Source organism: Panulirus ornatus, chromosome 34 (genome assembly GCF_036320965.1).
Source record: "Panulirus ornatus isolate Po-2019 chromosome 34, ASM3632096v1, whole genome shotgun sequence".
NCBI lineage: Eukaryota > Metazoa > Arthropoda > Malacostraca > Decapoda > Palinuridae > Panulirus > Panulirus ornatus.
The window spans coordinates 7,292,504-7,302,335 of NC_092257.1; the positions used below are offsets into that span (position 1 = coordinate 7,292,504).

Sequence of the window (9,832 nt, forward strand, 5' to 3'; positions counted from 1 at the left end):
TATGATGCTTGAAGTAACGCCATCTGGAAGAGCGATTAAAAACTATTAGAAAACGGGAAATATCTTATCCATCAAAGAAAACGGGAAACTTTTCCTATATATTCAGATGTGCCATAATATCTGCATAGAATAGAGCCCTTTGTTCTATTTTTTGTGGTATGAATGTTATCTTTTGCGTTGGCAATGGAAAACAATATAAACTTGACATTTTGTTAAATGACTAGTGATTTAGAATTTCCTAATACTCCTACATTTCACTACATTTCTAAATAATGTGATAAAAGGAAACAAATGATCGTCTGATATTTATTTGCGCAATACGTTATTGATAAATATATATCAGGACATTGTGTTTTCATCTTATAGGAGACAGTCTGACAAAAATGCCTATTGACATTCATATGCAAGCACAAGAATGGAAAAAGGATATAAAATAATGACCACTTCTATTCACAATGTTTTAAAACTTAACAACCTAATATCTAAGAGTATTTCTATCTACATGGAAATATATTCAGTCATACTCGTTGAAAATGAAAACAAACAATAATATGAAACAATAGAAGACACCTATTAATAATATCTGAAACATTGCTAAAATTGATATTGAAACAATCCCACCAGCCATTTATGATTTTGAATTATAAAATAACACAAACCAGAATCAAAGTCTCACTTCGGTGTTCATTCTCAGCTGGTGTGTTCCTTTTCTCGTGCAAAATTCGACTGTTTCCCAGCGTAGACGTTTCATGCCCTTCACGTTCCCTCTGCCGCTCACGTTCTCTCTGCCAACTATAAAAAGAACCGTTTACAAGGAATGAACACTCATTTGTCTACATTGAAAATTTCAATTTCAATTATAGATCATTTACATAATGTACAATGAAATTGTTCATAACTGATATGATGTTTCCAAAAACATTGCTTACTCTGATGCAGGTATTTCATTCTCTCCGCATCATTCATCATTCTTGCCATGTTTAGCTGCTGTCAGCTTTCACTGGCAATATGAAATTTTAAAAGGATCCGGTGTTCTATTACTATCATTGCACACTTAAAGCAAAAAACGTCATTCAAATAAGCCAAATCAATTTAGTAAAACCACGTGAACTGTAATAACGTATATGGCCGGTGAAACGTTCCAGGAAGAACAATCATAAGCTGTAACGTGAGTGAATATTTATATACTTCCAAGTTCTATACGTTTTCTGGTTGTGGATTTTACCCTAAATACATCTAAAAGGATAATTTTCTTGTAATAAATTTATCAAGTATATCCGGCGATGACGAGGATACATCAATTGCCGAGTTATTGGCAGTCCGGTCATCACGATTTCCACTATCATTGTTCAGAAGAGTGAGGTTAGCATTGATCGTGATATTAACCATTTGTTCCCTACTAGCGTCTGCCCATATACATATTCATTGATAATGAAAATCTAAGTCTTCTAAAACTACTGTACCATGAGATAATTGATTAACAAGCCAACTACCATTGCCTTGCCTTGCACAATGTAACCGCTAGGGAGCAGTGGTGGATTGACTAACTTGGCGTCTATCATTATGTTTATCCTGATACCCTGCTTTGTGCATAGAGACAAATAATAAATCATTCCACTAGATTTAAAAAACACTTCCATTGTAATCACTACAAACACTGCTACCAGAAACAGCACTTAAGATATATTAAACAAACAAGCCAACTACCATTGCCTTGCTTTGCGCAATGTCACTGCGCATGTAGTTATGGCTACCTCCGCTAGGAGGCAGTGGTGGATTGACTAACTTGGCGTCTATTATTATGAAATAAGAATAAAGTATTGCATTGAATTTAAAAAACACTTGGAGTGAAAGACACCCCCACAAACACTACAAACAAATAAACTTTCAAGGCTACCAGAAACAGCGCAATACACCATACACCAAAATTAATTATATTTGTACAATCCAAAGAGAGTAAAGTTAAATGAAACTATCATTTCATTCTAAAGGAAACCAAAATGGCATCCAAGCTAGAAGTGTAATCTTTCCTCCGCATGTATACGCGAAATAAAAGCTCAAGGAAGCCCACTGGCCTATCAAAAAGGCAGATAAACATTGCCATATCGCTGAATAGTATGACTTACCGAAAAGAGTAGACACTACAGCATCAGAAGAAACAGACTTGAAATACAGAGCGTAAGAACACATCCTTCTTTGGAGGCGACATATACAAGACTAAATACAAATGGCGTCCCTCCTCAAGACAAACAGATACAAAGAAACGTAGTTAAAAGGATTTCTGATGCTTGAAGTAACTCCATCTGGAAGAGCGATTTAAAACTATTAGAAACTTGACATTTTGTTGAATGACTAGTGATTTAGAATTTCCTAATACTCTTACATTTCACTTCATTTCTAAATGTGATAAAAGGAAACAAATGATCGTGTGATATTTATTTGGCACAATACATTATTGATAAATATATATCAGGACATTTTGTTTTCGCCTTATAGGAGACAGTCTGACAAAAATGTATATTGACATTCACATGCAAGCACAAGCATGGGTTTAAGGAATGGAAAAAGGATATAAAATAATGACCACATCTATTCAAAAATTTTTAAAACTTAACAACCTGATATTTAAGAGTATTTCTGTCTACATGGAAACATATTCAGTCGTACTCGTTGAAAATGAAAACAAGCAATAATATGAAACAATAGAAGACATCTATTAATAATATCTGAACATTGCTAAAATTGATATAGAAACAATGCCACATGCCATTTATGATTTTGAATTGTAAAATAGCACAAACCAGAATCAAAAGACTCACTTCGGTGTTCATTCCCAGCTGGTAAGTTCCTTTTCTCGTGCAAAATTCGACTGTTTGCCAGCGCAGAGACGTTTTATGCCATTCATGTTGCCTCTGCCGCTCACCTTCTCTCTGCTAACTATAAAAAAAATCGTTTACAAGGAATGGACACTCATTTGTCTACATTGAAAATTTCAATTTCAATTAGCGATCATTTACATAATGTACAATGAAATTGTACATAATTGATATAATGTTTCCAGATACATTGCTTACTCTGATGCAGGTATTTCATTCTCTCCGCATCATTCATCATTCTTGCCATGTTTAACTGCTGTCAGATTTCACTGGCAACATGAAGTTTTAAAAGGATCTGGTGTTCTATTACTGTTTGTATATTTTCACACTTAAAGCAAAAAACGTCATTCAAATAAGCCAAATCAATTTAGTAAAACCACGTGAACTGTAATAACGTATATGCCCGGTTAAACGTTCCAGGGTGAACAATCATAAGCTGTAACCTGAGTGAATATCTATATCATCCAAGTTCTCTACGTTTTCTGGTTGTGGTTTTTACCCTAAATACATCTAACTAAAAAGATAATTTTCTTGTAATAAATATATCAAGTATATCCGCCGATGACGAGGATACATCAATTGCCGAGTTATTGGCAGTCCGATCATCACGATTTCCACTATCATTGTTCAGAAGAGTGAGCATTGATCATGATATTAACCATTTGTTCCCTACTGGCGTCTGCCCATATACATATTCATTGATAATGAAAATTTAAGTCTTCTAAAACTACTGTACCATGAGATAATTGATTAACAAGCCACCAACTACCACTGCCTTACCTTGCGCAATGTCACCGCGCATGTAGTTATGGCTACCTCCGCTAGGGAGCAGTGGTGGATTGACCAACTTGGCGTCTATCATTATGTTTATCCTGATACAGGCAAATAATAAAATATTCCACTAAATTTAAAAAACACTTCCGTTGTAATCACTTGGAGTGAAAAACACTCCTACAAACACTGCTACCAGAAACAGCACTTAACATATACTTAAAAAACAAGCCAACTACCATTGCCTTGCTTTGCGCAATGTCACTGCGCATGTAGTTATGGCTATCTCCACTAGGGAGCAGTGGTGGTTTGAATAACTTGGCGTCTATTATTATGAAATAATAAAGCATTGCATTGAATTTAAAAAACACTTGGAGTGAAAAACACCCCCACAAACACTGCTTTATAGTTCGTAGAGAATAAACTTTCAAGGCTACCAGAAACAGTGCATTACACCATACACCAAAATTAATTATATATGTATAATCCAAAGAGAGTGAAGTTAAATGAAACTATACTTTCATTCTAAAGGAAACCAAAATGGCATCCAAGCTAGAAGTGTAATCCTTCCAGGATGAACAACCATACGCTGTAACGTGAGTGAATATTTATATACTTCCAAGTTCTCTACGTTTTCTGGTTGTGGTTTTTACCCTAAATACATCTAACTAAAAAGAAAAATTTCTTATAATAAATTTATCAAGTATATCCGGCGATGACGAGGATACGTCAATTGCTGAGTTATTGGCAGTCCGGTCATTACGATTTCCACTATCATTGTTCAGAAGAGTGAGGTTAGCATTGATCATGATATTAACCATTTGTTCCCTACTGGCGTCTGCCCATTCATTGATAATGAAAATTTAAATCTTCTAAAACTACTTTACCATGAGATAATTGATTAACAGGCCAACTACCATTGCCTTGCATTGCGCAATGTCACCGCGTATGTAGTTATGGCTACCTCCGATAGGGAGCAGTGGTGGATTGACTAACTTGGTGTCTATAATTATGTTTCTCTAGTACCCTGCTTTGTGCATACAGACAAATAATAAAGTATTCCACTAAATTTAAAAAACAATTCTATTGTGAACACTTGGCGTGCAAAACCCTCCTACAAACACTGCTATCAAAAACAGCTCTTAACATATATTGAACAAACAAGCCAAATACCATGGCCTTGCTTTGCGCAATGTCACTGCGCATGTAGTTATGGCTACCTCCGCTAGGGAGCAGTGGTGGTTTAAGTAAGTTGGCGTCTATCATTATGAAATAATAATAAAGTATTACATTAAATTTAGAAAACACTTGGAGTGAAAACCACCCCCACAAACACTACAAACAATAAACTTTCAAGGCTACCAGAAACAGCGCAATACACCATATTCCAAAATTAATTATATATGTATAATCCAAAGAAAGTAAAGTTAAATGAAACTATACTTTCATTCTAAAGGAAACCAAGATGGCATCCTAGCTAGAAGTGTAATCCTTCCTCGGTATCTATACGCGAAATAAAAGGTCAAGTAAGCCCACTTGCCTAGCAAAAAGGCAGATAAACATTGTCATATCGCTGAATAGTCTGACTTACCGAAAAGACGAGTAGACACTACAACGTCAGAAGAAACAGACTTGAAATACACAGCGTAAGAACACATCCTTCTTCGGAGACGACACATACAAGACTAAATAGAAATGTCAGTCCTGCTCAAGACAAACTGATACAAAGAAACGTAATTAAAAGAATTTGTGATGCTTGAAGTACCGCCATGTGGAAGAGCGATTCAAAACTATCAGAAAACGGGAAATATCTTATCCATCAAAGAAAACGGGAAACTTTTCCTATATATTCAAATTTGCCATAATATCTGCATAGAATAGAGCCCTTTGTTCTATTTTTTTGTGGTGTGAATGTTATCTTTTGCTTTAGCAATGTAAAACAATATAAACTTGACATTTTGTTGAATGACTAGTGATTTAGAATTTCCTACTACTCTTACATTTCACTTCATTTCTAAATGATGTGATAAAAGGAAATAAATGATCGTGTGATATTTATTTGGCGCAATACGTTATTGAAAAATATTTATCAGGACATTTTGTTTTCTTCTTATTGGAGACAGTCTGACAAAAATGCATATTGACATTCACATGCAAGCACAAGCAGTCATATCTCTACCATGTCTTTAAAGAATGGAAAAAGGATGTAAAATAATGACCAAGTCTATTCACAATCTTTGAAATTTTAACAACCTGATATCTAAGAGCATTTCTATCTACATGGAAATATATTCAGTCATACTCGGTGAAAATGGAAACAAGCAATGATATGAAACAACAGAAGACACCTATTAATAATATCTAAAACATTGCTAAAACTGATATTGAAAAAAATGCCACATGCCATTTATGATTCTAAACTGGAAAATACCACAAACCAGAATCAAAGACTCACTTCGGTGTTCATTCCCGGCTGGTGTGTTCCTTTTCTCGTGCAAAATTCGACTGTTTCCCAGCGTAGAGACATTTTATGCCCTTCACGTTGCCTCTGCCGCTCACCTTCTCTCTGCCAACTATAAAAAAAAAAAACCGTTTACAAGGAATGGACACTCATTTGTCTACATTGAAAATTTCAATTTCAATTATCAATCATTTACATAATGTACAATGAAATTGTGCATAAGTGATATAATGTTTCCAGATACATTGCTTACTCTGATGCAGGTATTTCATTCTCTCCGCATCACTCATCATTCTTGCCATGTTTAACTGCTGTCAGATTTCACTGGCAACATGAAGTTTTAAAAGGATCCGGTGTTCTATTACTGTTTATATATTGTACACTTAAAGCAAGAAACATCATTCAAATAAGCCAAATCATCAATTTAGTATAACAACGTGAACTGTAATAACGTATATGGCCGGTTAAACGTTCCAGGATGAGCAATCATAAGCTGTAACCTGAGTGAATATCTATATACCTCCAAGTTCTCTACCTTTTCTGGTTGTGGCTTTTACCCTAAATACATCTAACTAAAAAGATAATTCTATTGTAATAAATTTATGAAGTATATCCGGCGATGACGAGGATACATCAATTGCTGAGTTATTGGCAGTCCGGTCATCACGATTTCCACTATCATTGTTCAGAAGAGTGAGGTTAGCATTGATCATGATATTAACCATTTGTTCCCTACTGGGGTCTGCCCATATATATATTCATTGATAATGAAAATTTAAGTCTTCTGAAACTACTTTACCATGAGATAATTGATTAACAAGCCAACTACCATTGCCTTGCCTTGCGCAATGTCACCGCGCATTTAGTTATGACTACCTCTGCTAGGGAGCAGTGGTGGATTGACTAACTTGGCGTCTATCATTATGTTTATCTAGTACCCTGCTTTGTGCATACAGACAAATAATAAAGTATTCCACTAAATCTAAAAAACAATTCCATTGTGAACACTTGGAGTGAAAAACACTGCTATCAGAAACAGCACTTAACATATATTGACAAACAAGCCAACTACCATTGCCTTGCTTAGCGCAATGTCACTGCGCATGTAGTTATGGCTACCTCCGCTAGGAAACAGTGGTGGTTTGAGTAACTTGGCGTCTATCATTATGAAATAATAATAAAGTATTACACTGAATTTAAAAAACACTTGGAGTGAAAAACACCCCCACAAACACTACAAAGAATAAACTTTCAAAGCTACCAGAAATAGCGCAATACACCATATACCAAAATTAATTATACATGTATAATCCAAAGAAAGTAAAGTTAAATGAAACTATACTTTCATTCCAAAGGAAACCAAAATGGCATCCAAGCTAGAAGTGTAATCCTTCCTCCGCATCTATACGCGAAATAAAAGCTGCCTAGCAAAAAGGCAGATAAACATTGCCATATCGCTGAATAGTCTGACTTACCGAAAAGACGAGTAAACACTACAACGTCAGAAGAAACAGACTTGAAATACAGAGCGTAAGAACACATCCTTCTTCGGAGACGACACATACAAGACTAAATACAAATGGCGGTCTTGCTTAAGACAAACACATACAAAGAAACGTAATTAAAAGAATTTGTTATGCTTGAAGTAACGCCATGTGGAAGAGCGATTCAAAACTATTAAAAAACGGGAAATATCTTATCCATCAAAGAAAACGGGTAACTTTTCCTATATATTCAAATGTGCCATAATATCTGCATAGAATAGAGCCCTTTGTTCTATTTTTTGTGGTGTGAATGTTATCTTTTGCTTTAGCAATGAAAAACAATATAAACTTGACATTTTGTTGAATGACTAGTGACTTATCCTAATACTCTTACATTTCACATTATTTCTAAATGATGTGATAAAAGGAAACAAATGATCGTGTGATATTTGACGCAATACGTTATTGATAAATATATATCAGGACATTTTTTTTTTCATCTTATAGGGGACAGTCTGACAAAAATGCATATTGACATTCACATGCAAGCACAAGCAGTCATATATCTACCATGTCTTTAAAGAATGGAAAAAGGGTGTGAAATAATGACCAAGTCTATTCACAATCTTTTAAATTCTAAGAACCTGATATCTAAGAGTATTTCTATCTACATGGAAATATATTCAGTAATATTCGTTGAAAATGAAAACAAGCAAAAATATGAAACAATAGAAGACACATATTAATAATATCTGAAACATTGTTAAAATTGATATTGAAACAATGCCACATGCCATTTATGATTCTAAATTGTAAAATAACACAAACCAGAATCAAAGTCTCACTTCGGTGTACATTCCCAGCTGGTGTGTTCCATTTCTCGTGCAAAATTCGACTGTTTCCCAGCGTAGAGACGTTTTATGCCCTTCACGTTGCCTCTGCCGCTCACGTTCTCTCTGCCAACTATAAAAGAAAGCCGTTTACAAGGAATGAACACTCATTTGTCTATATTGAAAATTTCAATTTCAATTATCAATCATTTACATAATGTACAATACAATTTTGCATAATTGATATAATGTTTCCAGAAACATTGCTTACTCTGATGCAGGTATTTCATTCTCTCCGCATCATTCATCATTCTTGCCATGTTTAACTGCTGTCAGATTTCACTGGCAACATGAAGTTTTAAAAGGATCCGGTGTTCTATTACTGTTTGTATATTGCACACTTAAAGCAAAAAACGTCATTTAAATAAGCCTAATCATCAATTTAGTAAATCCACATAAACTGTAATAACGTATTTGGCCGGTTAAACGTTCCAGGATGAACAATCATAAGCTGTAACCTGAGTGAATATTTATATACTTCCAAGTTCTCTGTTTTCTGGTTGTGGTTTTTACCCTAAATATATCTAACTAAAAAGATAATTTTCTTGTAATAAACTTATCAAGTATATCCGGTGATGCCGAGGATACATCAATTGCCGAGTTATTGGCAGTCCGGTCATCACGATTTCCACTACCATTGTTCAGAAGAGTGAGGTTAGCATTGATCATGATATTAACCATTTGTTCCCTACTGGGGTCTGCCCATATACATATTCATTGATAATGAAAATTTAAGTCTTGTAAACTACTTTACCATGAGATAATTGATTAACAAGCCAACTACTATTGCCTTGCGCAATGTCACCGCGTATGTAGTTATGACTACCTCCGCTAGGGAGCAGTGGTGGTTTGACTAACTTGGCGTCTATCATTATGAAATAATAATAAAGTATTGCATTGAATTTAGAAAGCACTTGGAGTGAAAAACATCCCCACAAACACTACAAACAATAAACTTTCAAGGCTACCAGAAACAGCGCAATATACCATACACCAAAATTAATCATATATGTATAATCCAAAGAGAGTAAAATTAAATGAATCTATACTTTTATTCTAAAGGAAACGAAAATGGCATGCAAGCTAGAAGTGTAATCCTTCCTCCGCATTTATATGGAATCCATAAAGAAAGAGACAAATTGAAGGTTTACTTTAAAGTAAGTTCGGAGAAGCCAAAGGTAATTATGGTGGCGTGGCGGCATCAAGAAGTAATGAAGAAAATTGAAGGTTTAATTTAGAACCCCTTCGGCTGCGCCGGACGCTATTACAAGGTTTATTACAATCAAGGCATCTATACGGAAAGAGATAAATTGAAGGTTTATATTAAAGCCACGAAAGACCATTAAAGTG

The 9,832-nt window shown here is 34.8% G+C and overlaps 1 long non-coding RNA gene across 1 annotated transcript; it reads right to left on the bottom strand.

The window, feature by feature from the left end:
* Positions 1-294: 294 nt before the first annotated feature.
* On the bottom strand, positions 295-2,937 carry LOC139760020 (uncharacterized). Its single transcript, XR_011715210.1, has 2 exons — positions 2,820-2,937; positions 295-792 (listed from the first exon to the last, which is right to left on the bottom strand). It is a non-coding gene; the product is annotated as an uncharacterized lncRNA (long non-coding RNA).
* Between the last annotated feature and the right edge of the window lie 6,895 nt (positions 2,938-9,832).